Source organism: Sphaerodactylus townsendi, linkage group LG03, assembly GCF_021028975.2.
Source record: "Sphaerodactylus townsendi isolate TG3544 linkage group LG03, MPM_Stown_v2.3, whole genome shotgun sequence".
In the NCBI taxonomy this organism is placed as follows: domain Eukaryota; kingdom Metazoa; phylum Chordata; class Lepidosauria; order Squamata; family Sphaerodactylidae; genus Sphaerodactylus; species Sphaerodactylus townsendi.
Window position 1 is genome coordinate 168,218,629 of NC_059427.1, and position 24,352 is coordinate 168,242,980.

Below are 24,352 nucleotides of genomic sequence, written 5' to 3' on the forward strand. Positions count from 1 at the left end.
GGCTGAGAGAGTTCCGAAAACTATGACTAGCCCAAGATCACCTAGCTGGCATGTGCTGGAGCACACAAGCTAATCTGGTTCACCAGATAAGCCTCCACAACTCAAGTGGCACAGTGGGGAATCAAACCTGGTTCTCCAGATTAGAGCACACCTGCTCTTAACCACTACACCATGCTGGCTCTCAGAATGGCAAACCACCTCTGAGCATCTTTTGACTTTAAAACCCTGAGGGGTTGTCATGTCAATTGTGACAGGGCCTGCCTCAGGGGTTGGGTTGTCTTTGCTGAGCCTCTACCCCTATGATTCTGGTCAAGGGGATCACAGAGGTCCACATGCATAGAGCAGGATTTTCCTTCTCTCGGATCCATATAGAGACGTTGGCATATTCACTATGAGGTGGGAGTCGGAAGGAGGAAGGAATGAGGCGCCCGCAGCCATAGGGCAAAGCCTGAAGATCTCCCACAATTACAACTGAGGTCCAGACAGCAGACATCTGTCCCCCTGGAGAAAATGGCTGCTTTGTACGGTGGACTGCATGGAAGTATCTTTCCTCTCCGAACTGCCTTCTTCAGACTCTATCCTCAGATCTCCAAGAATTTCCATACCAGGACCTGGCATCTCTAGATCCAGTATCCTCTCTCTCTGTCTTCAGAGTTTCTCTTCCCTCCCTACCTCTCGCTCCACCTCCATTTGGCCTGCTTGTTCCAGGATTTCGCAAAGGGCTCCAGGGAGGCCCTGGAATGGAAGAGTTCACTGAGGCAGCCCAAGAAGGAAATGGATGATCACACCTCTGTGCTGTTTCCCATGAAGCCACTGAATCTCCTAGTCATGAAGAGCGGGGTGAGAATAACAACACAGGCTTGAGTGCTCCAATATCAGGGCCACGAATTCATTTCCATGGCTGTGGGGGTCCGATGGGCTTGGTCGTGCACAACCCGGCCTAGTCTGCACAAAGGAAGGATCACCATTGAATAAGTGAGAGCGGTCCGATCAGTCCCTTTTGTTTCCACCAGCTATTTGGTTTCCCTGAGAACCGGGAAGGGTGAAACACCCTGAGAATAAACTCAAGTTTACCAAAAAAAAAAGAGAGACTTGGCAGCCCAAGCTTTGGCTGAATAGCTACAACTGGGCAGTCCATAAATTCAGGGGCCTCCTCCCTCATAATCACTTTGTTGTGTAATGAATTCCCCGTTGCTGAAGTCTGTCCTGAATAACTCACAGCCCATGCTTATGACCACTGTGAGAAGTCCCTCAGTTCCAAATCCTTCTTGGAGCTGTCCCGCCCTCAATGCCTCTGGCCCCTGCTTAACTCGGCTCTCTGTCCTTCAGCCACATTGACTCTTGGCCTTCTTCCTGTGAAGGACAAAAAGATTCCTTGGGTAGGGTGGGGCTTTGGGGTCCACTGCCTGGGAAGCAAGAGACCCAGCTTGCCATCCTCCTGGTAGGGCCTGGAGAGCTAGGAGCCAGAAAAATTGGAAAGTCTAAAAACTATCCCTTTATATCAGGGGTCCCCAAACTACGGCCCGGGGGCCAAATGTGGCCCCCTGAAGGCATTTATCCGGCCTGCCAGGCATGGCGGCGATGGCTCCATTCATGTGCAGTGGGGGCTCGAGGGAGAGGAGGAACCGGCCCCAATGGCTGTTGATTGCAGTTACATGATGACACCCCCAAATCTCCATGAATTTTCTGACCCAGAGTTGGAAACCTTACACGTGGCAACGCCTGCTCCGCCCTTCCCTCTCGGCTACTCCATGTGTTGCTCTCAGGCTTTCTGTCCCGCCTCACTCCCATTGGCATCAGCCAGGCTGGCGAATCGCTCGCTGGCTGCTAGGGAGGAAAGAACCCAGGAAGATACCTGATCCTGGGTTAGATGGAATGCTTCATTGGGAAAGTTCTGCTTTTTTTTTTTTTTACAGGGGAAGGTATTCCACAGCCTCCCCAACAATATTTGGAGCCCACCCTGTACTTGACATACTTTGGTCACTGTTCTAAAAATAGACCATGACAGAAAGGCTGCAAGGTGAAATCAAACATTTTACAATCATTTGTGCATAGGAATTTGTTCATAGTTTTTTTTAGTCCGGCCCTCCAACAGTCTGAGGGACAGTGAACTGGCCCCCTGTTTAAAAAGTTTGGGGACCCCTGCTTTATATGTATAAAATATATATTTTATTGCACTGTGGTATATTCTGAAAAATAAAACACTAAACATTAAACTGTCAACAGAAAATATACATTTCTCTCTGAGAACATATACAATACCTCGATATCATAAAATATATCACAAAAACCAAAATTTTAAAAATCAGTTTTAATAATCAACTGCACGATGTTTTAGGATGTAACACATAAAAGACCTAATTTTTTTTGATGCGTTTCAATCCGATGGGATCTTCAGAGGTCATCAAAACAATCCACAAAAACACAGAACTATTCACAACCCATACAGTCTTATTTGCAGCCCAGAATGTTTTAAAGAGGTCTTGCAAAAAAACAAACAAACCACACAACAACCCCAAGATCTTAAAAATAATAAATTCAAATAAATATCAAAGGACGACAACTGACCTTCAGATTATAAAAATCAGTTTCCCTGGAGGAAATAGCAGCTTCAGAGAACAGGATCCAGGAAATAGGGCTGCCAGGAAACCATTAGCCTCTGTTGGGGATGGGGGGTACAGTTGCCAGATCCAGGCTGGGGAACTCCTGGAGATTTGGAGATTGAGACTGGGGGGGGGGGGGACAGGGACCTCAGTGGGGTGTAATATAGAGTCCACCCTCCAAACCAGCCATTTTCTCCAGGGGATTTGATCTCTGTAGTCCAGAGAATATGATCCCTACCATATTCTTACTGAGCTCTTTCTGTTCCTCAGGCTTTGCCCTCAAATCTCCAAGGGTTTCCTGAGTCAAGTTGGCAACCCTAAGTTGCTCTCCCATTATAATGAAGTTGCTGAACGTAATGATTGTGTTCTTGTGGTGGGGTTTGCTCACAGAATTATCCCAAAATTCCCAGACCCCCTAAAACATATCAAACAGAAGCTCTGCGCCCCCCGCCCCCCCCCCTCCACAAACCTGGCAAAAAGCAAGGCTGCGCCTATACAGCAGGACTTTGCTCTTCTCCAGCACCTGGCTCTGTCCCCAAGCATCATTTATCTAGGCACAGTACAAAACTGAAAGTCCCCAACTGCCATACATACAACTTCATGACTGACAGGAGGAAGAAGAAGAAGAAGAAGAAGAAGAAGAAGAAGAAGAAGAAGAAGAAGAAGAAGAAGAAGAAGAAGAAGAAGAAGAAGCAGCAGCAGGAGGAGGAGGAGGAGGAGGAGTTTGGATTTATATCCCCCCTTTCTCTCCTGTAGGAGACTCAAAGGGGCTTACAATTTCCTTGCCCTTCCCCCCTCACAACAAACACCCTGTGAGGTGGGTGGGGCTGAGAGAGCTCCGAGAAGCTGTGACTAGCCCAAGGTCACCCAGCTGGCGTGTGTTGGAGTGTACACGCTAATCTGAATTCCCCAGATAAGCCTCCACAGCTCAAGCGGCAGAGCTGGGAATCAAACCCGGTTCCTCCAGATCAGAATGCACCTGCTCTTGGCCACTGCTCTTAGCCACTACGCCACTGCTGCTCCTAAGGGGCATTGCTTGAATTTCTGAAATGCCATTAATAGAGGATATCATAGTGATGGCCCTGACCTGGATGGCTCAGGCTAGCCTGATCTTGCCAGGTCTCAAAAGCTAAGCAGGGTTGGTTCTGGCTAATACTTGGATGGGAGACCACCAAAGATTACCAGGGTGGCTATGCAAAGACAGGAAATGGCAAACCACCTTCATTAGTCTCTTGCTTTGAAAACTTTACTAGGTTGCCATAAGTTTGCTGTGGCTTGACACACTTTATGGTTGTCGTCGTCGTCGTCATTATTATTATTTATTTGATTTTGATCCTGCTCTCTCTACCATAGCAGGCTCAGAGCTGCTTATACAAAATTAAAAACAATAAATTAATAACATACAACAAAAAACAACAACAGTATACTCTAAAACATATCTACATAGTGCCTAATTCACCAAGGATGGAGTAATTTCAGGATAATTCCCAACACTGTATCATTAAAGCAGAAACCATAATATAGTAAACATAGGAAAGGGAAAAGAAAGGGAGGCCAGATAAGATGGAACATCAGTGGTTGTTATCCTCAACTGTCGACGGAACAGCTCTATCTTGCAGGCTCTGCTGAACTGAGATAAATCCATCAGGGCCTTGGTCTCATTTGACAGAACATTCCACAAGGCTGAGGTGGAACACACACACATCGTGGTGATGGGCTCACAGAACTGACTTCCACTCCTGTGGTGGGAGTGGGGTGTTTGGGATGCTCCATATCCCATCCTCAGGGTTAGCAGAAGAAATTGTTCCCCTGAACTGATGCAGAATGAAAAGTAATTATATGCAAAACTGTGTGGAATTCACATCATTTTTAGAGAGGTCACCGCTGCTCCAGGTGTCCACCACGGTCCAAAGAACGACTCAAAACAAGATCCATAAAATGCCATTGATTATTCCCAACCAAAATGACCCTAAACACTGCGCACATTTTCAGTTTCTCCAAAATGCTTCACCAGTGCCCAGCTCTCAATGCCTCGCAGACAAAGCAGACAAAAACCGCCTCAAAATCATACCCTGAATCACCAGTATATGGACACCCCCCCCACCCCCATCCCAATCTTAATATCCACCCTGAATACTTAATATCCACCTGAATACTTGCACCCTGTTTGGTTTTATTCCATACCAGCAGGGCCCAGTCATGCGTTGCTGTGGCAATTGTCCTTCTCATCACAGTCCGCAACCCACACAGATGTCCGTGCAGGTCCAGTGATCTGCAGCATAGCCTTTGGGGGTGGTCAAATGGAATCCCTCTTTCCCTTTTCAATGCACATCGTTCTATGGTGCTGTCTTGTTTTTTTAGTATAAGGTAACCCTTCCCATTCCACAACGGAACTGTCCAGAGTGCGAATCCCGCTGTCCATGAGGCTGGTTGACACGCACAGTCCTGGCTTGGGGAAGGCAGAACTGGGGCAAGGAGGCTATCCCAGTCAGGCAGCAGAGACAGGGTGGTGAGGCGCTCAGATCGAGGCCAGCTCCCTGGGTTCTTAAAAGGCCACGTGCAAAAGAAGCGGAGCCGGTAGTGCTGGTTCGCCCCCACCCCGCGGATTTTCTTAGAAGAAAAAGGCAAACTCCAGCTCGCTTTTAGTAAAAGAGAGCTGTGGCGAATATGGGTGAGGAAGTGGGTAGCTGGTGGTTGGATGTGAGGGAGGGCAGAGTGAGGTGTGTGAGGATGAGCTGGATGTGTGTTGTGTGGTAGCAGTGGGTAAGGCACAGAGAGTGAAAGTTACCTGCATGTGAGGGGGGGGACCCCACCTGACGTCTCACATGTCAAAGTGTGTATGTGTTTCACTTCCACTCGTATTACCTAACAGTATTACCTATGTACTGTTTTCAATGCTCATCTCTGGCCATCTGTGCGAACATTGTAAGGGCATACCAACCCCTCAGGCCACAGACAGGCTGCACGAACATTCTAAGGGTGACAATTAAACACAGCCCGCTTCATGGCCTGGTACACCGGGAAAAAGACGTTTTACCTGGCTCGGGTATGGACTTTCGGCTATTTGAAGGTCCGATTACCTGCCCGCAACAGGGAGGGACGTCATGTGAAAAATTGGGGGCCGTTTCGGCGTTAGGGCATCAGTAACAAAAACACTGTTAGCTTTTTATATATATGGATTTTTGTGCTTGCATTTTAAGAGAGGTCAGGAAATCCCAATTAGTTGGTCCAGTGTCAATTATCCTGACTCACACTGTGATGTGAAAATTTGCTTGACTGTGTGGAAAATATATTCCACCCTATTGTGAGCGAATGTAAAAATCTCCTGGTTATTCGGCTCTGGTAAAAAACCAAAAAGCCAAAAGCCAAGCTTGCCCACAGTCGTCTGAAGGCTCCACATTCCCCCACAGAAGTATCATTACTTCCTACCCCCACAGAACTGGGCCTGTCTAGAACTAGTTTTTGGACTCCCCTCCCTTGCATGCCACCCCTCCCTCCCCTTGCATGCTTCCCCTCCCTCCTCCCTTCCCTTGCATGCCTCCCCTCCCTCTGTTAGGATGGGTGGGCCATGTCCAGATGCCGGGCCCCCTCCCTCCCCTCCCTTGCATGCCATCCCTCCCTCCCCTTGCATGCTTCCCCTCCCTCCTCCCTTCCCTTGCATGCCTCCCCTCCCTCTGCTAGGATGGGTGGGCCATGTCCAGATGCCGGGCCCCCTCCCTCCCCTCCCTTGCATGCCACCCCTCCCTCCCCTTGCATGCTTCCCCTCCCTCCTCCCTTCCCTTGCATGCCTGCCCTTAGCCACACAAAACTTACTCTGTTCCCCTAGCTTAGCCAGCCTTAAATCCTCTGTCCTTGCTGCAGGTTCCCCCCAGGAGTCAATTACTAGGTTTGAAGACCTTCTTAAACAAATTGTGGATGGTCTTTCGACGTCCAATGTGGGGGAACCCAGCAAAAAAAGAAAGAGAACATCTTGGTTTGACAGAGAGTGCCTGGAGCACAATAGTCAAATTCGCTCCTTATATCAAAACTTTGGGCTTTGGGCTAAGGACCCTCATAATCATTACTTCAGAACTGAATCAACACACAACTGACCCCACCACACTTAGCCATTCTTTTAACCTTTTTCTGTGGTCAATGTGGAAGTCATCAAATTTCCGTCTATAAACTGTTCTTTTCTGCATCAGATATTTTTTTACTGAGTAGTACTGACTTTAGTACAGTCTTTATTAATTAAAACATTTATATCCTGCCTTTTCTTGTGGTTGATGGCAGCTTACCGTAATAGCTTTTTAACAACAGCAAAACCCAAATCTTATCCTTTTACAAAACCTCTGGGAACAAAATGTTAAAATCAGAACATGTGTGACGGTGGGAGGGGGGGGGGAGGTGTTTAAAAACTCCATACAGAGGAAGAAGCATGCAGATGCATCTAATCCATTCATATTGCAGAATTTGGTGTTGTAGAACTCGGGATCTCTGAACGCAAAATTCATCTCAGAACTCCTCGGCGTATAGCTCTGGCCAATGTCATAGCAGCATGCAGCAAGAAATAAGCACAGAGACCCTTTGTAATATCAGAAGCTGACGATCTCTCCGGCTTTGTTTAGCTTATTTATGGCAGGTTTTACTAGAAACAGATGACACCTATAAAGACTAAGGGTTGCCAAGTCCTTGCTTGTCTTGGGAAGGGGTGGGAGAGAAGATACAATTTGCAAACAGCCTGCTCTTGAAAACGTCTAGGCTGCTTGACCTCTTCCCAGAGAGAATGGATCCGTGCCTCTCTTGGGCTCCTTCCGCACATGCAGAATAATGCCCTTTCAATCCACTTTCAATGCACTGTGAAGCTGGATTTTACGGTGCAGAATAGCAAAATCCGCTTTCAAACAGTTGTGAGAGAGTGGATTGAATGGACATTATTCTGCATGTGTGGAAGGGGCCTAAAATTCAGCAATCACTTTTTTTTTAATGTTAGATGGAACTGAGACCTTTGGCTCTGTGGTACGGCATCTGCTCGGCATGTGGAAGGTCACAGGTTCATCTCCAGCATCTCAAGTTGAAAAAGAATCTCGCAGGAGGTGATGCGAAAAACCTCCGTCTGAGTCCTTGGAGATTAGACAGTACAGACTTCGGTGGACCAGAGGGTCTGATTCACCATCAGGCAGCATCATGTGTCCGTGCGCGTATTCTGGATGTCTCATTAAATACCAGGCAGGCAAGGACAGCCTTGGAGAGAACTGCTCAGTCCTGAGCCAGAGAACCATGGTCTTCCCACAAAGCTGTGCCAGAGACTTCATTGTGGGAAGCTAGAACAACCCACACATTGAGCTGAGCGCTGAATGAAGTCACTATGGGAACTCTGTCTGGGGATAGGGGGAAAAAACCTGCTGAGTCATTCTTTCCCTAGTAGGCTGGTAATGCTTGACCCTGTGAGTCAGAAAAAACCCCCACACACGTGCTTTTTAAAGGCCTGATATTAACTAGGCTTGGTCCTTGAACCAGTCTCCCCGCGGACACAAAAGAATCAAATCTCCCCAACTCTGCTTTTTTGCTTCTCTCCTTCACCTCCAGTTAAGGCCGACAACTGCCGCTTGGAAAATTCCTGGCGATTTGAAGACAAAGAAGAGTTTGGGTTTATACCCCGCTTTTCTCAACTGTAAAGAGTGCCAGAGTGGCTTACAAACGCCTTCCTTTCCTCTCCCCACAGCAGGCACCTTGTGAGGCAGGTGAGGCGGAGAGAATTTTGAGAGAACGGTGACTAGGCCCTTCCATCCTTCCTATTAACACAACTAGTGTGGCTTAGAGCCCCCCCCCCCCGACTCCACTGCCCCCCACAATTTCATTGTTTGCCCCTGGCCCCATTGTTACCAGCAGGAAAATAGGAAAAAATATTTTCCTGAGCCTGCCACCGAACTACACTGGCTAAGGATCAGAGCAAAGAGACCAGTGTTGTCCAAAAGCCCCCACAAGTCCTGGAAAGAACATGTATATACAAATGTGCTGATATTTCACATGGTTTCCTTCTTGCCTTTTTCCCTTTTAAGGTTTAATGTAAGCCCCTCAGTGTCGGATTTATTATTTGCCAAATGTTTAGGATTATACTTTAGCTAGGTTCTCCAGTTGCTTTAAGGTTTTGTTACTGCTAATTTAGGATTCTCTTGCTTATACGTTTATATGGGCTTGTACTGTATTGGAGGTTCTTTGTTATAAGGTGAAGGGATTCTATAGAGTTACTTTAAGCGATAGACAAGAAGAGAAATGGATTAGAAATATTCTTCTTACTTTATGGTATTACTAGAAGAAGCCTCTTAGGATTTTAGTAGTTTTATTTTAGCTAGGTAACAAGGAAGTAGGTCAGAAAATGCAAAGTAAGGACAACTCCTTCTTACAATCTGATAAGTTTGTCAACCTCAACAAAAGACCTTTTTGGACTTACAAGGAGTGCCTTGGCTGTTTGAAGGACATCACCCTACTTCCCATTGGACTATTTGAATTTTCACTTCTAGGATCTCAAGACCCACTGGACTATTGAAGTTTCCACTTCTAGGATCTCAAGATTCATTGGCCGCCTTTTCTTCTGGGACTTAATCCCATCAGCAAAAACAAAAGACTGTCTTCCTCCTCCTTTTAAATTGTCTGTATTATGTGGCAGGGGACTGCCCCCTTCCTCCTCTGATTGGGTGAAAAACTGTATAAAAAGGGCTGTGTTTCGTTCTGTACTGGGCAGTCTGGCCTGGAAAGAGCTTGAAATCACAATAAAGAACCTCTGCTCTGAAGGCAGCCTGCCTCTGCATCCACTCACTGCTGCCAAAGCTGAAATCACTCTGAAATCACTATCGCTCATTGCTGACAAAGCTGAAATCACTCTGAAATCACTGTCTAGTTACCCCTGGCTGTGGGTAACACCATTTCCTGTAGCTATGTCAGGCACAACCCTCCAAATTCTCAGGAATTTCTCCTCCCAGAGTTGGCAACCCCTACATATGCTACATGGTTCCATCCCCTTCCAATTTCCATTCTGTTCCCCTCCAACTTCCCTGCAGGGGACAGAGGGTTATGGGAAAATGAAAACAGAGAAGCAGGTGGGGATGGAATTGTTTGGGAAACTTGTCAACAGGCCACCAGGGGGGGGGGGGGGAGGGAGACAGGTGATGCAAACCTTTTTCCTCACGTTGTTCCAAGAACCTGAGTGGCACTCTAGCCAAGTCATCCAAACGACTGCCTGGAAGTGCCACAACAAAGAGACAGAGAGACTCTGCTTGTGCTGCCTAGAAACAACACGCTGTACAACATAAGCTGAGAGACGGCTCTTAGCAAGACTTGCCTTTTTGTAAAGTTGCACCCACCATTTTGTTTTCGGCAGGAATGGGAAACAAAATGGCAGGTGCAGCTGTACAAAAAGGCAAGTTTTGCTAATAGCCGTCCAGGGCAATATAAATATTCTTTTTTCAAACGTCTATCTTTAACAGTGCAGGCAATAATGGTTTTGAGGTAAGTGGCGCTTGAATAAAATTCTCTAACTCAAAAACAGGACTTGAACTATTTTCAGCAGCGGAAACACGCTGCTGTAACTTCCACCACAGAATGCACTATCATCTTTCCCTGAGACAGAGTATCATAATGGGACCAAAGTACAATAGTTGCAGTTTAGTAAGTTAGTCAGTGGTTGTGCCGTGAGGGGGTGGTTCTCAAACAATGGGTTTGGACCCAAAAGTGGGTCATGATTCTCTGTAGGTGGGATGCAAGGTCAGACGTGTGGAAGGCAACCTAGCAGAATGTGGCTCCATAGTAAATTCACATTTTCTCCTGCATACATTGACCAGATGAGGAACTTGTTGCTCAGTAATGCTGAATATTTAGAAATTCTGAACAGGAAAAACATGATAAAAACTCAATCAGTGTTAAATGATGCATGGTTATTAGGTTGGGGATGGAGAAAGAAGTAATTTGCAAGAAGGTCCCAAAAAGCACAGGTAAGTTTAGCTACGTGCTCATTCAAGAAGCCTGAGAAGCGCTGGGTTATAATAGCATTGCAGCCCATCTAGGAAAAAAATTTGCAGTGCTGCACTGCCATCTATTGGCTGCCTCTAGTACTACATCACACTTTAAGTCCTGCACAGACAGAAGATGCAAAAGCAAGGTAGCCCCCCCCCCCCCCAGCATTCATGGCTCTGCTTTAGCCCAGCTGGTACTGAAGAGGAAACAATGAATGGGCGCTCTCTAGTGCAAAATGACTTCTCGGACTCTGAGCTGAATGGAGGTTCTTGGCAAGGTGGCTAACTTTCATTGATCAATGGACAGGGCCGGAGCGAGGCGGAACTGCGCCCATGGCACGCGTGCGCCCTGCCCCCCCGCCCTGCCCCCAGAATGCCCCTGCACCGGCACGCGCCTTGTGCATCGTGCACCCCCCTGCCCCCTTGGCGCTACGCCAATGGAAGATATGCGTCTGGACATGAAAATCCTCAGAACAGCAGCCGTGAATGTTTTAAGGCTGTTCCAGACAGAACTTGCAGAAGTCTGCTATGGTAGCTTCAGCCTTAGAGCATTTCTTGTTCCTCCCAGTGCTGATTGCTCTTTGTTGAAACTGCAACACATTTTGAAATCCGTTTGCCTCCAGTAGAGGGGGAGGGAAATATTTTGCAAAACTTGCGGGGGCCCACCTGCAACCTTCAGAAGGGCATCACTTCCTCCCACCTACACAAACCTGAGCAAAGGAAATCCTGTATGCTTAAAAGATGTGCAGAGCAGTCAAATGCGCATAAGTGATGTTCAACAGCGAAGCATCGCCAAGCGGAATTGAACGTACGGTGTGAATCTGGCAATGCGGAAAACCAATGCAATTATCACAGTGTTGATCCAGCAAACGGAGTTAATGGTTGGTAACTTTAGCAGCAGGAATGCCCAAGTATATGGAACACAGAGACACCGACAAACATGCTGAATATACAGATGTCAGAACATGTGTTTAGATGGACAAAATCTAGATGACAGGTGGACCTTCCTTCCAGCAGGTGAAGCAACAAGGCTTCTTTATGTGTCAGCAGAAGAAAATAAAAGCCATAGTGAAAAAGGCTGATTTTGATCGCAGAAAAACTGCTGTAACACCAATGACTGTGGAGTTCTGTAAGGAAGCCGATACAAAACCGTGTAGTGATCCAGAACTATACAGGTCTCTGTTAGGAAGTTTACTCCACATTGCAAACTGGACGCGACCAGACCTGGCTTTTGCCGTAAGCATTCTAAGCCGTCATGCTGCTAAGCCACTGCAGCATGACTGGATAGGTCTGACTCGTGTGATACAGTATCTAAATGGCACTGCTGAACTAGGGTTACTGGTCAAAGCTGATCAACAGAGTAACATGCTATGTGCTACAACTGATAGCTCGTTTGCTGACGGTGAGAACCACAGGTCATGCACAGGTTTTGTAATAACCTATGCCAATGTACCAGTATCCTGGCAGTCCCATAGACAGACCTGAGTCAGTCTATCAACTGCTGAGGCCGAGTTTTGTGCCATCTCTGAAACATGCAACGAATTGTTATGGATAAAGGCATTGCTGTCAGAGCTAGGGGAAACTGTTCATCAACCAATTCCCCTGTTGGAGGATTCACAGACAGCCATTCATCTGGCAGAAACCGAAAACCTATAGGCTAGAACTAAGTACATAGGCGTGAAATATGAACGTGTACAGGAACTAGTACAAAGCGGGTTCATTAAGCTGCAATATGTGGATTCTAAGTTGAATGTAGCTGACGCCTTAACCAAGCCTACTGCAAAAGAAAAATATAAGCTTTTGTGTAAGCGGCTGAATGTGATGTCTGTAACAAATGTAAATATGTAAAGTCTGACATACCAATTTTGGAAGGGGTGTCAGAACATGTGTTTAGATGGACAAAATCTAGATGACAGGTGGACCCTCCTTCCAGCAGGTGCCGTGTGCATAATTAGGGCTGTGTGCACAACTGTGTACCGTGTGCAAAGACAGATAAGACATGGGCACCTGATTGGCACCTCAATTGTATATAGTAAGCACAGACAACAGGGTGATGTGTGCCTGGAAACACCTGTGGTCTGGCGGAGCACTTTGACAGTAGTTAGCAATAAACAGAACTGCACTGGTGACTGTGTGTCTTTCAGTTCTTGTTTGCATTGCATCCTGTAAGGTGGTCTACTCACGTGTAAGCCGCTGCTTCAACAACAGAATGCTGAGGTTCTTGCTGGAAGTGCTGCATAAGAGAGGCCTGATTTGGGTGGTCCAGATCTCAGAAGCCAAGCAAGGTCAGCCCTGGTTAGTATTTGTATGGGAGACCACCAAGGAAGAAAGAGAAGAGTTGGATTTATATCCCACTGGGTCACCATAAATTGGCTACTATTTGATGGCTCCTTCTGCCACTACACCATAGAGGTTAGATACAGACTAAATTTTCCATCAGCAGAACGGAGCTGTCCTGACTCTCCCCTATATATGGTCCTTGAGAGTGAGCAACAAGGTCATATATTGCCTCCTTGGAGCCAATTAAAATACCAAGTTCCTCTTCCAAAGAGCAGCAGTGGCGCAGTGGTTAACAGCAGGTGCATTCTAATCTGGAGGAACCGGGTTTGATTCCCCGCTCTGCCGCTTGAGCTGTGGAGGCTTATCTGGGGAATTCAGATTAGCCTGTGCACTCCCACACACGCCAGCTGGGTGACCTTGGGCTAGTCACAGCTTTTCGGAGCTCTCTCAGCCCCACCTACCTCACAGGGTGTTTGTTGTGAGGGGGGAAGGGCAAGGAGATTGCAAGCCCCTTTGAGTCTCCTACAGGAGAGAAAGGGAGGATATAAATCAAAACTCTTCTTCTTCCTAAGTAACCTGACAAAATAATAATGGTAATCGATGGGTGAGTGGATGGCCCAGTTAGCCCGATCTCATCAAAGCTCAGAAGCTAAACAGAGTCAGAGTTAGTATCACCAAGGAAGTCTTGGGTTGCTATGCAGAGGAAGGCAATGGCAAAGCAACCGTTTGTCTCTTGCCTTGGGGGGTCCCCATAAGTCAACTGCAACTTGTTGGTGCTTTTCACCAAAGAACTTCATCAGTATTCAACTGTTTCTGTTAATGATGTATGTCTGGAACAGATACCGATATTTGTCATTATCAATTTCTTGTAAAAAAAAAATTTAAGAACAGGAATCCCTGTTTTGTTTGGAAAAAAAGACAATTTGTTTGCACCACAATAAATTCGGGAGCATGTTTTAATTTACACAATTAATAGTGCAATCCTTAACAAAATTAGGATTGGCTTAAACAGATAAGAAGGATGTAACTCTGCATAACAGTGGTGGCGAACCTTTGGCACTCCAGATGTTATGGACTACAATTCCCATCAGCCCCTGCCAGCACGGCCAATTGGCTATGCTGGCATGGGCTGATAGAGCAACAGTCCATAACATCTGGAAGTACCAAATTCCTCCCAAACTTATAGGACTTTCTTTACTGTTAGTTTCTTCAGAACTGCAGTGTCAACTTGATTTCGTATTTTATCTGTGCTTCAGGTTGGATTAATTTGTGAAGCTATTAACTGTAAAAGAACAGTCAGAGTAGTGAAATTACATTTGTTACGAGTTTTGCATAGAACAATGGAATTTCGGAATCCTCTCAAACTGTAATTTAGGTTCTAATTATCGCTGTTTATTAAGAACAGATCAGAGAGAGATTTTCCATCATACTATATTTATCACCAAAGTCAACAACCTATTCCAAGTTCTCCCCAACCAGCTGTCGATGTATGGCGCTGTTTTCTTCATTTAGAACAGTGGTGGCGAACCTATGGCACGCGTGCCAGAGGTGGCACTCAGAGCCCTCTCTGTGGGCACGCACACACAGAGTTCATCATGTGGGTTGATTTCCCCCCCAACACACATCTAAGCTGGCCTGGGCCGCTGGACTTGATGTGCGTGCACCTCAGCGAGCAGGGAGGAGCTGGCGGGCCTGCTGCCTGGGGGAGGGGGGCAGAGGTGGCAGAGATGCTCGAGAGGTGCAGAGCAACGCATGTGGGACTTACTGGAGGCTACAGCAGGCTGGCCCCTGCTCGAGGGGGTTATTCAGGTTAAATTGCCGCATTGGCACTTTGCGATAAATAAGTGGGTTTTGGGTTGCAATTTGGGCACTCGGTCACGAAAAGGTTCGCCATCGCTGATTTAGAACTTCCATCCCGATTGCTATTAATACATACATAATTAATCCTGTTGCAATATTACTTCCAAAATAATTCAAAAATGGTATTTTGAGTTCAAAAATGGAAGATCATCCTATTGTATCTATTATACCCAGTAACAGTTTGTCCCAGTCATTGCAGAGTGTGCAGCTCATACAAGACCACCATCTTTTATGTAATAGCCCGTTTCCAGTGCAGAATATCACCAGCATAGTGGAAACTGAGGCACGGAACCATTCCTGCAAGTTAGTGACTGAGCAGCTCCTTCAGCCTGACAAATATGTTTCCAATATCACTCTACTCCATTCTGGATACTCCATTCTGCATTTATTGCTGCTGTGAATGTAGATACATGGCCTGATTGGTATAGTACAGTGGTGGCAAACCTATGGCACGGGTGCCAGAGTGAAAGCACTCTCAGACCCTCTCTCTGTGGAGCGCGTGCAAACAAAGGTTGCTTACCCACAAATCTAGAGCTGGCCTGGTGTGGCTGGAGGCTCAATTATTGGCCAGCATTAAGACCTAGTTTTGGGGAAGCGAAGTGCAGGTAACCCTGTTAAAGGCTGTTTAGAACCCACTGGTGATTTTTTCATGCAAAGAACTAAAGTGCGATCCTTTACCTGGGAGTAAGCTCGGTTGCTGGCAATGGGGCTTGCTTCTAAGTAAACCCTCCTAGGGTTGTGATTCACCCATTGGAAAGAGTTATGCGGATTTGCTTCAAAGCAAAGGCAAGCAAAGCTTCACCAACTACCATGAAAGCTTACTCCCCGAGTAATGCGCGCCTTCCGGAGCCAAACTAAAACCTCAGTAATCAGGTTAAATTGCTGTGTTGGCACTTTGCAATAAAGAAGTGGGTTTTGGGTTGCAATTTGGGCACTCGGTCTCGAAAAGGTTCGCCATCACTGGTATAGTAGTTAAGAGTAGCAGACTCTAATCTGGAGAATTGGGTTTGATTCCCTATGCCTCCATATGAAGCCTGCTGAATAGCCCTGAGCCAGTCACAGCTCTCTCAGAACCCCCTCAGCCCCATCTACCTCACAAGTTGCTGGTTGAAGGGGGAGGAAGGTAAGGGAATTGTAAGTCATTTCATGTATAGAAAAAGAAGGGTATAAAAAAGAGAGTCTACTGCTCTTCCTGAAATTAAGACCCAGTACCTTGAGGAACACAACTTGGGTTGGGGGGGAGAAGATAATGGCTAATGGGGGGGAGGCAGGATCTTGTATCATGCTAAAGTAGTTTCTGTATCACTGCCCAGGAGACACTTGGAACCTGCTATGGAACCAAGAGACCACTTCCATGGCCATTTCCTGTAAGATAGAAGGGAGAGAATGCTGAAGCCTCTCTTGCCATCTCATGTTCAGGTGCCAATCTGGTCCTCCCACCATTTTTTAAACGTGAGACCAGGTTACAAGAAAAAGGTTTCCTTAGGTTTCCAATTCTGGGTTGGGGAACACTTGGACATTTTGGGGGGTGGAGCCTGGGGAAGCAGGGGTTTGAGGAGGGGAGGGACTAAAAATGCCATAAAGTCCATTCTCCAAAGCAGCCATTTTCTCCAGGGGAACTGATTTTGGTCCTCTGAAGGTCAGTGGTAATAGTATGAGATCTCCAGACGCCACCTGGAAATTGGCAACCCAAAGTTTCCTTCAATGCAAGTCTCACCTAACATAACCTAATCAGACTCCTTATTCACACTGGGAACACAGAATTCATGGGGGAGTTTTCTACTTGCAAGCCTTGTCCTATCAGCAGATTACATACCAGTGCCAAACCATTGGAGGGTTAAAACAAAACCCTTGGTAATTGCTAGAAGAGAGCCAGCATGCTGTAGTAGGCTAAAAGCAGGATTTCCCCAAGAGCGCTACGGCCCGGGGACCAAATGCTTGCTAGCCCCCCCTGAGAGGCATTTATCCGGCCCGCATGGGCAGGCATGGCTGATGAAACCATTCATGTATGCAGGAACTGGGGGCTCTGAGGGAGAGGGAGGAACTGGCTCCAGCGGCTGTTGATTGCAGTTACACATGATGTCACCCCAAATCTCCATGCATTTTCTGACCCAGAGGTTGGAAACCTTGCACGTGGCAACTCCTGCTCCAGCCCTTCCCTCTCGGCGCTACTCTATGTGTTGCTCTCAGGCTTTTCCTGTTCCTAGCCCGCTCACTCCCGTTGGCATCCCAGCCAGGCTGGCCGAATCGCTTTCGCTTCAGCTGCTAGGGAGGAAAAAAGAACCCAGGAAGATACCTGATCCCTGGGTTAGATGGAATGCTTCATTAGGAAAGGAAGTTCTGCTTTTTTTTTTTTTTACAGGGGAAGGTATTCCACAGCCTCCCCAACAATATTTGGAGCCCACCCTGTACTTGACATACTTTGGTCACTGTTCTAAAAATAGACCATGACAGAAAGGCTGAAAGGTGAAATCAAACATTTTACAATCATTTGTGCATAGGAATTTGTTCATAGTTTTTTTTAGTCCGGCCCTCCAACAGTCCGAGGGACAGTGAACTGGCCCCCTGTTTAAAAAGTTTGGGGACCCCTGGGCTAAAGTGTCTGACAACAATCTGGGAAGAAGAGTAGTAGTAGTTTGGATTTATATTCCCCCTTTCTCACCCGTAAGGAGACTCAAAGGGGCTTACAATCTCCTCCCCACCACCCACACCAATAACAAACACCCTGTGAGATGGGTGGGGCTGACAGAGCTCTGAAGAACTATGACTAACCCAAGCTCACCCAGCTGGCATGTGTTGGAGTGCACAAGCTAATCTGGTTCACCAGATAAGCCGCCACAGCTCAAGTGACCAAGCGGGGAATCAAACCCGGTTATCCAGATCAGAGTGCACCTACTCTTAACTGCCACACCACGCTAACTCTCAAATCCAAGTCTGAATCTTCATTGGTGCTGTGGAGACGTGCTGGGTGACCTTGGGCCTGTCACATGCTCTTGGCGTAACCCTGACCTGGATAGCCTAGACTAGCCCGATCTCATCTGCTCTTGGAAACGAAGCAGGGTTGACCCTGGGAAGTATTTGGGTGGGAGACCTCCAAGGAATACCAGGAGCATGATGTGGAGGCAGTCAATAGCAAACCACCTCTGTTAGTCTCTTCCCTTGAAAACCCCACCAGGGCTCAGCACAGGGCTGTTCGACAGTGGAATTCACTGCCTTGGAGAGTGGTGGAGTCTCCTTTGGATGTTTTTAAACAGAGAATGGATGAACATATGTCGAGAGTGCTTTAATTGTGTGTCCCTGCATGCTAGGGGATTGGATGGTCCTGGTGATCTCTTCCAACTCTAGGGCCGTTTCCTTGCACCCGAATGTGTAAGCCCCGGCGAGGTCAAGCATTACTTCGCCCGCCGACCCGGCGAGCAGCTGGGACGTCCGTCCGCATGTGGGCGGTCCCAGAAAAGCAGATCACCTTACCTGCTCTCCACGGCCCTCCGGTGCGTGCGCCCGAGGGCCTGGGGACCGCGCCTGCTTCGGTGGAGGCAGGGCGGTGTCCCCAGGCTTGGCCGGCAGCAGGCGGAGGAAGCAGGCCAAAGGAAAGTGAGAGCACCGCGAGGGAAGCCGCTGCCCGTGCGGCGGCCCAACAAAGAAGCGCTTCCCAGGCGCTCTGGGAAAACTCGCGCACGTGGGAGACTTGGTAGGAGGCGTGGTAAGCGGCGTGGCTCTGCGATGCAGCTGCGCCCCTGTGTGAATGGCGGACCTGGGGGCGAAGCGTTTTGCCACCCCAGGCTGCCATATTCCCGCCACGTCTTGGCGAAGCGGCCTAGAGATTCCTATGAAATCCAAATGTGACCTGACTGCTTAAAAAAAAACTTTGCTAAGAGCAAACCTGGCATTCCCCCCCCCCCCCCCCCCAAGAGCCCTCCCATGGTACAAACTTGCATAATGGAAGAAAATGGCACTGAAAACATGCACCTTCCAGTCCAGATAGCATATTAATATGCATGTTTATTTCATTTCTACTCTGCCTTTCTCTCTAATGGAGACCCAAAGTGGCTCACATCATTCTTTCCTTTGTTTGAGGAATGGAGCGGACAGTGAAAAGCTGATACCATGAAGACCTTGTTGGTTTCGAAGGTGCTACTTGGACTTGCATCAAACTGTTCTCCTGCAGCCTGACAGGGCTAGCCCCTGAAACCCCCCTACCCTCTATTTTATCTTCACATCAACCCTGTGATGTAGGTTAAGCTAAGAAAGACGATGATTTTGGATTTATATCCCACCTTTCTCTCCTGTAAAGAGATTCAAGGTGGCCTACAAGCTCCTTTCCCTTCCTCTCTCCCCACAACAGACACCTTGTGAGGTAGGTGGGGCTGAGAGAGTTCTGAACAAACTGAGACTAGCCTAAGGTCACCCAGCAGGAGTGTAGGAGTGTGGAAACACATCTGGTTCACCAGATAAGCCTCTGCCACTCAGGTGGAGTGGGGAATCAAAACCCCGTTCTACAGATTAGAATCCACCTGCTGTTAACCACTGCACTGCGATAGTGTGACAGACAGAAGTCAACCAGTTAGCTTCCAGGACTGAGTGTGAATTCAAAACTAGAGGCAACCACTAGACCAGGGGTAGGGAACCTGCAAACTCGAGAGCCACATGCGGGCTCTTCCTGCCCTTGCACTGCGGCTCTATGAGGCGGGCTGCTGGCCCCATCCTTGGCACGCAATTGCCCGCCCGGCCCGGCTGGGCCCACGCTCTTGGGAGTTTTCCCCTCGCCTGCCCTGCCTGGAAGCAGAAGTGAGCGCTTTCCCGGCAGCTATGGCGAGGCCCGAGCCGCTGGCCCACATCCCTTGCCATGCCACGAATGCAGTGGCAACCAGGGGGGCGCAGCATCCATCGCTTCTTAGAATGGCCGAGGAGTAAAGAAGGTAAAAAAAACCCCCAATATATACAGTGTTATCTTTATTTTAAATGTCAAAAATTATTTGCGGCTCCAAGTGTTTTCTTTTCCCGTGGAAAACGGGTCCAAATGGCTCTTTGAGTGTTAAAGGTTCCCTACCCCTGCACTAGACTTTCCCCTTCTCCCTTGGCATGCAGACAGTAACTGTAGTAGCAATGAATTTACTGCAGTGCCTGTCTCCAAGTACTCATATCTGTTGAGAACCCTGGAATATGTGTGGCTTCACAACCAGGACCTAGATTTTCTCAGGTCAGAATTATCAGTGACTGTAGGAATGAGCTAAATTTTCATCACAGCTGTAGCCAGTCCTGTTAAACAAATGGGCTAAGGGTAGTATAACTTCTCAAGCTAATTGAATTCAATAATGAGCCATGCATAAAGTTTCAAAGTCAGCGCCGAGTCCTTGTCAATCATCCCGCCGCCTTTGTTCTTCTCAACCAGAACAGCAAAAGGTGGGAGCAGCTTTACATCTTAATGAGCCATTATGTGGAATAGTGCCTCCACGGTCTCTCTTATAGCTTCATAAATAAAAGGCACTTTTGAAAAAATGAAAGCTGGAAGTTCAAGGCAAAAAGGGTTAGATTTCCATAAAGGGGACCAGGACCTCATTTGGCTGTGATCTGGTGGGAAAGCCGGCCCCCACACACAAGTAAGAATGGTTTCTGTCATCATCACACAGCCTGTGTGTTATATATTTACTCCAGTTTCCCTAGTATTTAGAAGAGAAGAAGAGTTTGGATTTATATCCCCCTTTCTCTCCTGTAAAGAGCCTCAAAGGGGCTTACAAACTCCTTTCCCTTCCCCCACCCCCCAACAAAAACACCCTGTGAGGTATGTGGGACTGAGAGAACTCTGAAGAACCGTGAACTGTGATTAGCCCAAGGTCACCCAGCTGGCATGCGTTGGAGTGCACAGGCTAATCTAGTTCACCTGATAAGCCTCCCCAGCAGAGGTGGCAGAGCGGCTAATCAAACCTGGTTCTTCAGATTAGAGTGCTCTTAACCACTATGCCCGTGGTGGCGAACCTTTGGCACTCCAGATGTTATGGACTACAGTTCCCATCAGCCCCTGCCAGCATAATGAGTTAGCGGGGCTGATAAGCATGGCAGGGAGTCCATGACATTATGGGCCAACATCTGGAGACCCGCCACCACTACCTACCATGCTGGCTCTACTCTGGTGTTCCTAGTATTTATACACCATGCTGGCTCTTTACTCTGGCGTCCCTAGTATTTAGTGGCAGAAAGTGCTGTGAAATTGCAGTTGACCTATGGTGACCCCATAGGGTTTCCCAGGAAAGAGCTGCTCAGAGGTGGTTTGCCGTTGACAATCTCTGCATCACAACCCTGGACTTCCTTGGTGGTCTCCCATACACATGCTATAGCTGGGGGCGGGGGGGAGAGATAATGAATTCTTCCACCTCAATTACTTCATGATGTTTGGAGTTGAGCTCTTGAGAGGCAGGAGTTTAACAGGCTGTCAATCACATCGCACAGGTGAGACTTGTAAAATGGGAGACTCTCCCCACAGTAATACAATAAAAAGCCGTATTAATTGACAGCCAGCCCAAGCAATGTCGTCACTGCAAAAGCATCCAGGTCTGGGTATTTATGAACTAGTAGGTGGGGAGAGAACGCAGCTGAAAATTTCAAAATGAATTGGTAAAGGGCCAACTACACTTTGTTTATTGCTTTAGCCCAAACCACTCAAGAACTCTGGAGAAAGTATTGCTGTGTTAAGTCTAGCACTATCTATCTAAACAGAGAATTGCAGTGGTGTGATTTCTACCCCCAGGTGAATCTAACTCGCTTGTAAAACCACACCTGCCCAGTTTATGGCCCGAAAATCCATAGCTGAAGAGAATTCCTGCTTTTTCATTTGGAAAGAACCTCTGGCAAAAGGAAGGAATTGTGTGGCAAATGTTGCCTCAAGAATAAGTTCTCTCAAAGACCCTTGGGCTTTTGGTCCTGCTGTTTCTAAAATATTCTCTCTGCTTCTATATTCATGTGTCTGTCTTCAGTATTAACACACACAAGGGGGATCTTGAACAGTTTTGTGAAGAGCCTCCCTAAACCAAAAAAGGGGGATCTTGGAACAGTTTTGTGAAGAGCCTCCCTAAACCACAAAATTAAAATTCAATCCTATTCATAAGTCACTAAAGCTAAACCTAACTTGGGAACATCAAGACTATTTGGATTTCAGAGGGTCTTAAGACTCTTTCAGTCAGTTTCAAATACAAAAGGGGCTTTAAAAAACACACTAGTCACTCTGTAAAAAGGGGACAGGACAACTTCCTTGGTGGTCTCCCACCTAAGTATGGACGAGGGCAGACCCTGCTTGGCTTCTGAGATCTGATGCCATCAGACTAGCCTGGGCCATTCATTTACCATTGCTCTTTTGTGGGATTATTTATGTAGAGCAGGGGTGTCCAACTCTCGTACTTCAGATGTTCATGGACTACAATTCCCATCAGCCCCTCCTTGCATGGCTAATGTCAGTGGGGGCTGATGGGAATTGTAGTCCATTAACACCTGAAGCACCAGAGTTGGACACCCCTGAGGCAGAGGAACTCGGTATTTGCTCTGTCACATAGAGCCCTTTCACACATTGCCCAACAAAGGGCTGCGGTTGGCCACAGAAGGTATGCTCCTAAGGACATAAGAGTCTACTTGCATAAAATCAATGGTACAGTACTCTGAGAAAATCTTCCCAAAACTTTACCTCAGGGATATTCAATGGAGCTTACTTCCATGAAAGTGTTCTCAGGATTGCACTTTCAATACAATGTTCTGATTTCCCCAGTGACCACCTCCATGCCTCTGGAGAACTAGCAACCAAGAAGGCAATAGATGGTCTTGTTGCTTACTCCAAGATCAGGCTAGCCTGGGTTATCCGGGTCAGAGACCTTCTCCTTTTAATAGAGGTGTAAATATGCCGAAATGGGCAGCTGAAACTTTTTGTGGCACAGAAGCAAGTACATCCCCTAAATAATACTGATGGAGAAATGACCCACACTAGAATACCCCACTGGGGTTGTCTAGGAGACACAGCCCCATTGGATGCTGGTAGGTAGCCAAATGAAAATTACATATGAGCTGTCTTCTTCCAGGCATAACAAGCTGGAAATTGTATGCATCTTTATATCATTCTGTTTGTGGGCTTCCTAGAAGCAGCACGTTGGCCGCTGTGTGAACAGAATGTTGGACTTGATTGGTCTTTGGTCTGATCTAGCAAGGTTCTTTTTATGTTCTTGTAGAGCACTCCAGCTCTTAGTGATGTTCATGGCCTGAACTGCAGTTAGAACAAGTGGTTTACCATGTCACTCCATGATGGAAGGTCACACCTAAGAAGACAGAGATTGGGACAACTTCTTTCTCTTGGAGAAAAAGACAGAACTGAAGCTGGTGTGGGGCGGGGAAGACTCAAAGGGGGAAATTATAAGTTCTCAAAACATGAGAAAGAAGGGCTCATCCCCTTGTTCACCTTCCTTGGCCATTAAGGACTAAACTCTGTGCTTCAAGACTCCCTCTTGACCATATGTGAAGAAGCAATGAAGGAAGTATCAACTCTGAGAATAAAGGTAAGGATAGACTTCTAAATGCTACAGCTTCAAGATTTATTAACCTATCTTAGCAGTAACATGTTTTAATCATTTCTTTGTATTCTTGCTCAGCCTGATGCTAGAACAGCCCACGTGTATTCTTTTTATTGTTGCATATTAAACTTGTATATTGAATGTTTGACACCTGATCTCTGTAAGCACATCACACCTATTCAGTCTGGCTTTCCAAAGATTGGTAAAAAGGAAGGACAGTGGTTGAACTTGCCATCGCTAAAGTATGGGAGTGTGACAGATTGTCCCCTCAGTACAACTCAAGTGGGAGATGCGGTAACTAGGTAGAACTGCTATGGCAGGGCAGATGCAGAACGCCAGAGGTACAAATCCATTCAGCTTGAGATTCTTTTTCAGATTTATTGACGCAGAGTGTTGTGACCAACAGTACATTAGAAGAACCCTTTTCACATGGTGCGGGAGGCTGTATATCTCAGAGCTACCCTGCCGGAATCTAAAAGCCAAGGGCAGGCAAGGAACTGGGAAAGTCATCTCTTGCCAATGAACGTCTTAACTGCCTCTGCGCGACTCATTGTTTCGGTTCTTACCTAGCACAAGGTAAATGCAAAAGGAAGTCAATCAAAGCCGGGGGGGGGGGGGGGGGCAAGCACAAGAGGCAAGCGATTTCCATTTTCTGCCATCAAATTAGAGACTGGTTTTGCATTAAAAAGCAAGTGGGCTCTCAGAAGCTGTTGCAACATCCCTTCTGAAGGCTGCTGCCTGTTCTGCAAATTACAAAGACAGACAAGTTCTGCAGAGCAGATTTTGCTCAAAGGAGTGAAGAGGGGAGCTTGGATGCTTTTTGCACATCAGCTTCTTACTGGTTTACCATGTCACTCCATGATGAGAAATTATAACCAGAACAGAACAAAAAAGTACAGCGGCTTTGTTATTTCTTACAAACCTAAAAGAGTTGACGAAAAGAAGCTGCTGAACTCAAAAAAGGAACAGCATCTACAACTTTTAATTCAAACAGCGGCAGCAGAGATGTAGCACTAACCTAAAACATGCAGTCCTTCTTTCCCCCGCTTCGTCCCCCTTGCACAATAATTGA

The 24,352-nt window shown here is 47.1% G+C and overlaps 1 protein-coding gene across 1 annotated transcript in view; it reads left to right on the plus strand.

Moving 5' to 3' along the window:
* Window positions 1–24,352, plus strand: part of NCKAP1L (NCK associated protein 1 like) — a 640,546-nt gene that overhangs the window by 373,487 nt on the left and 242,707 nt on the right. The window lies entirely within an intron of this gene.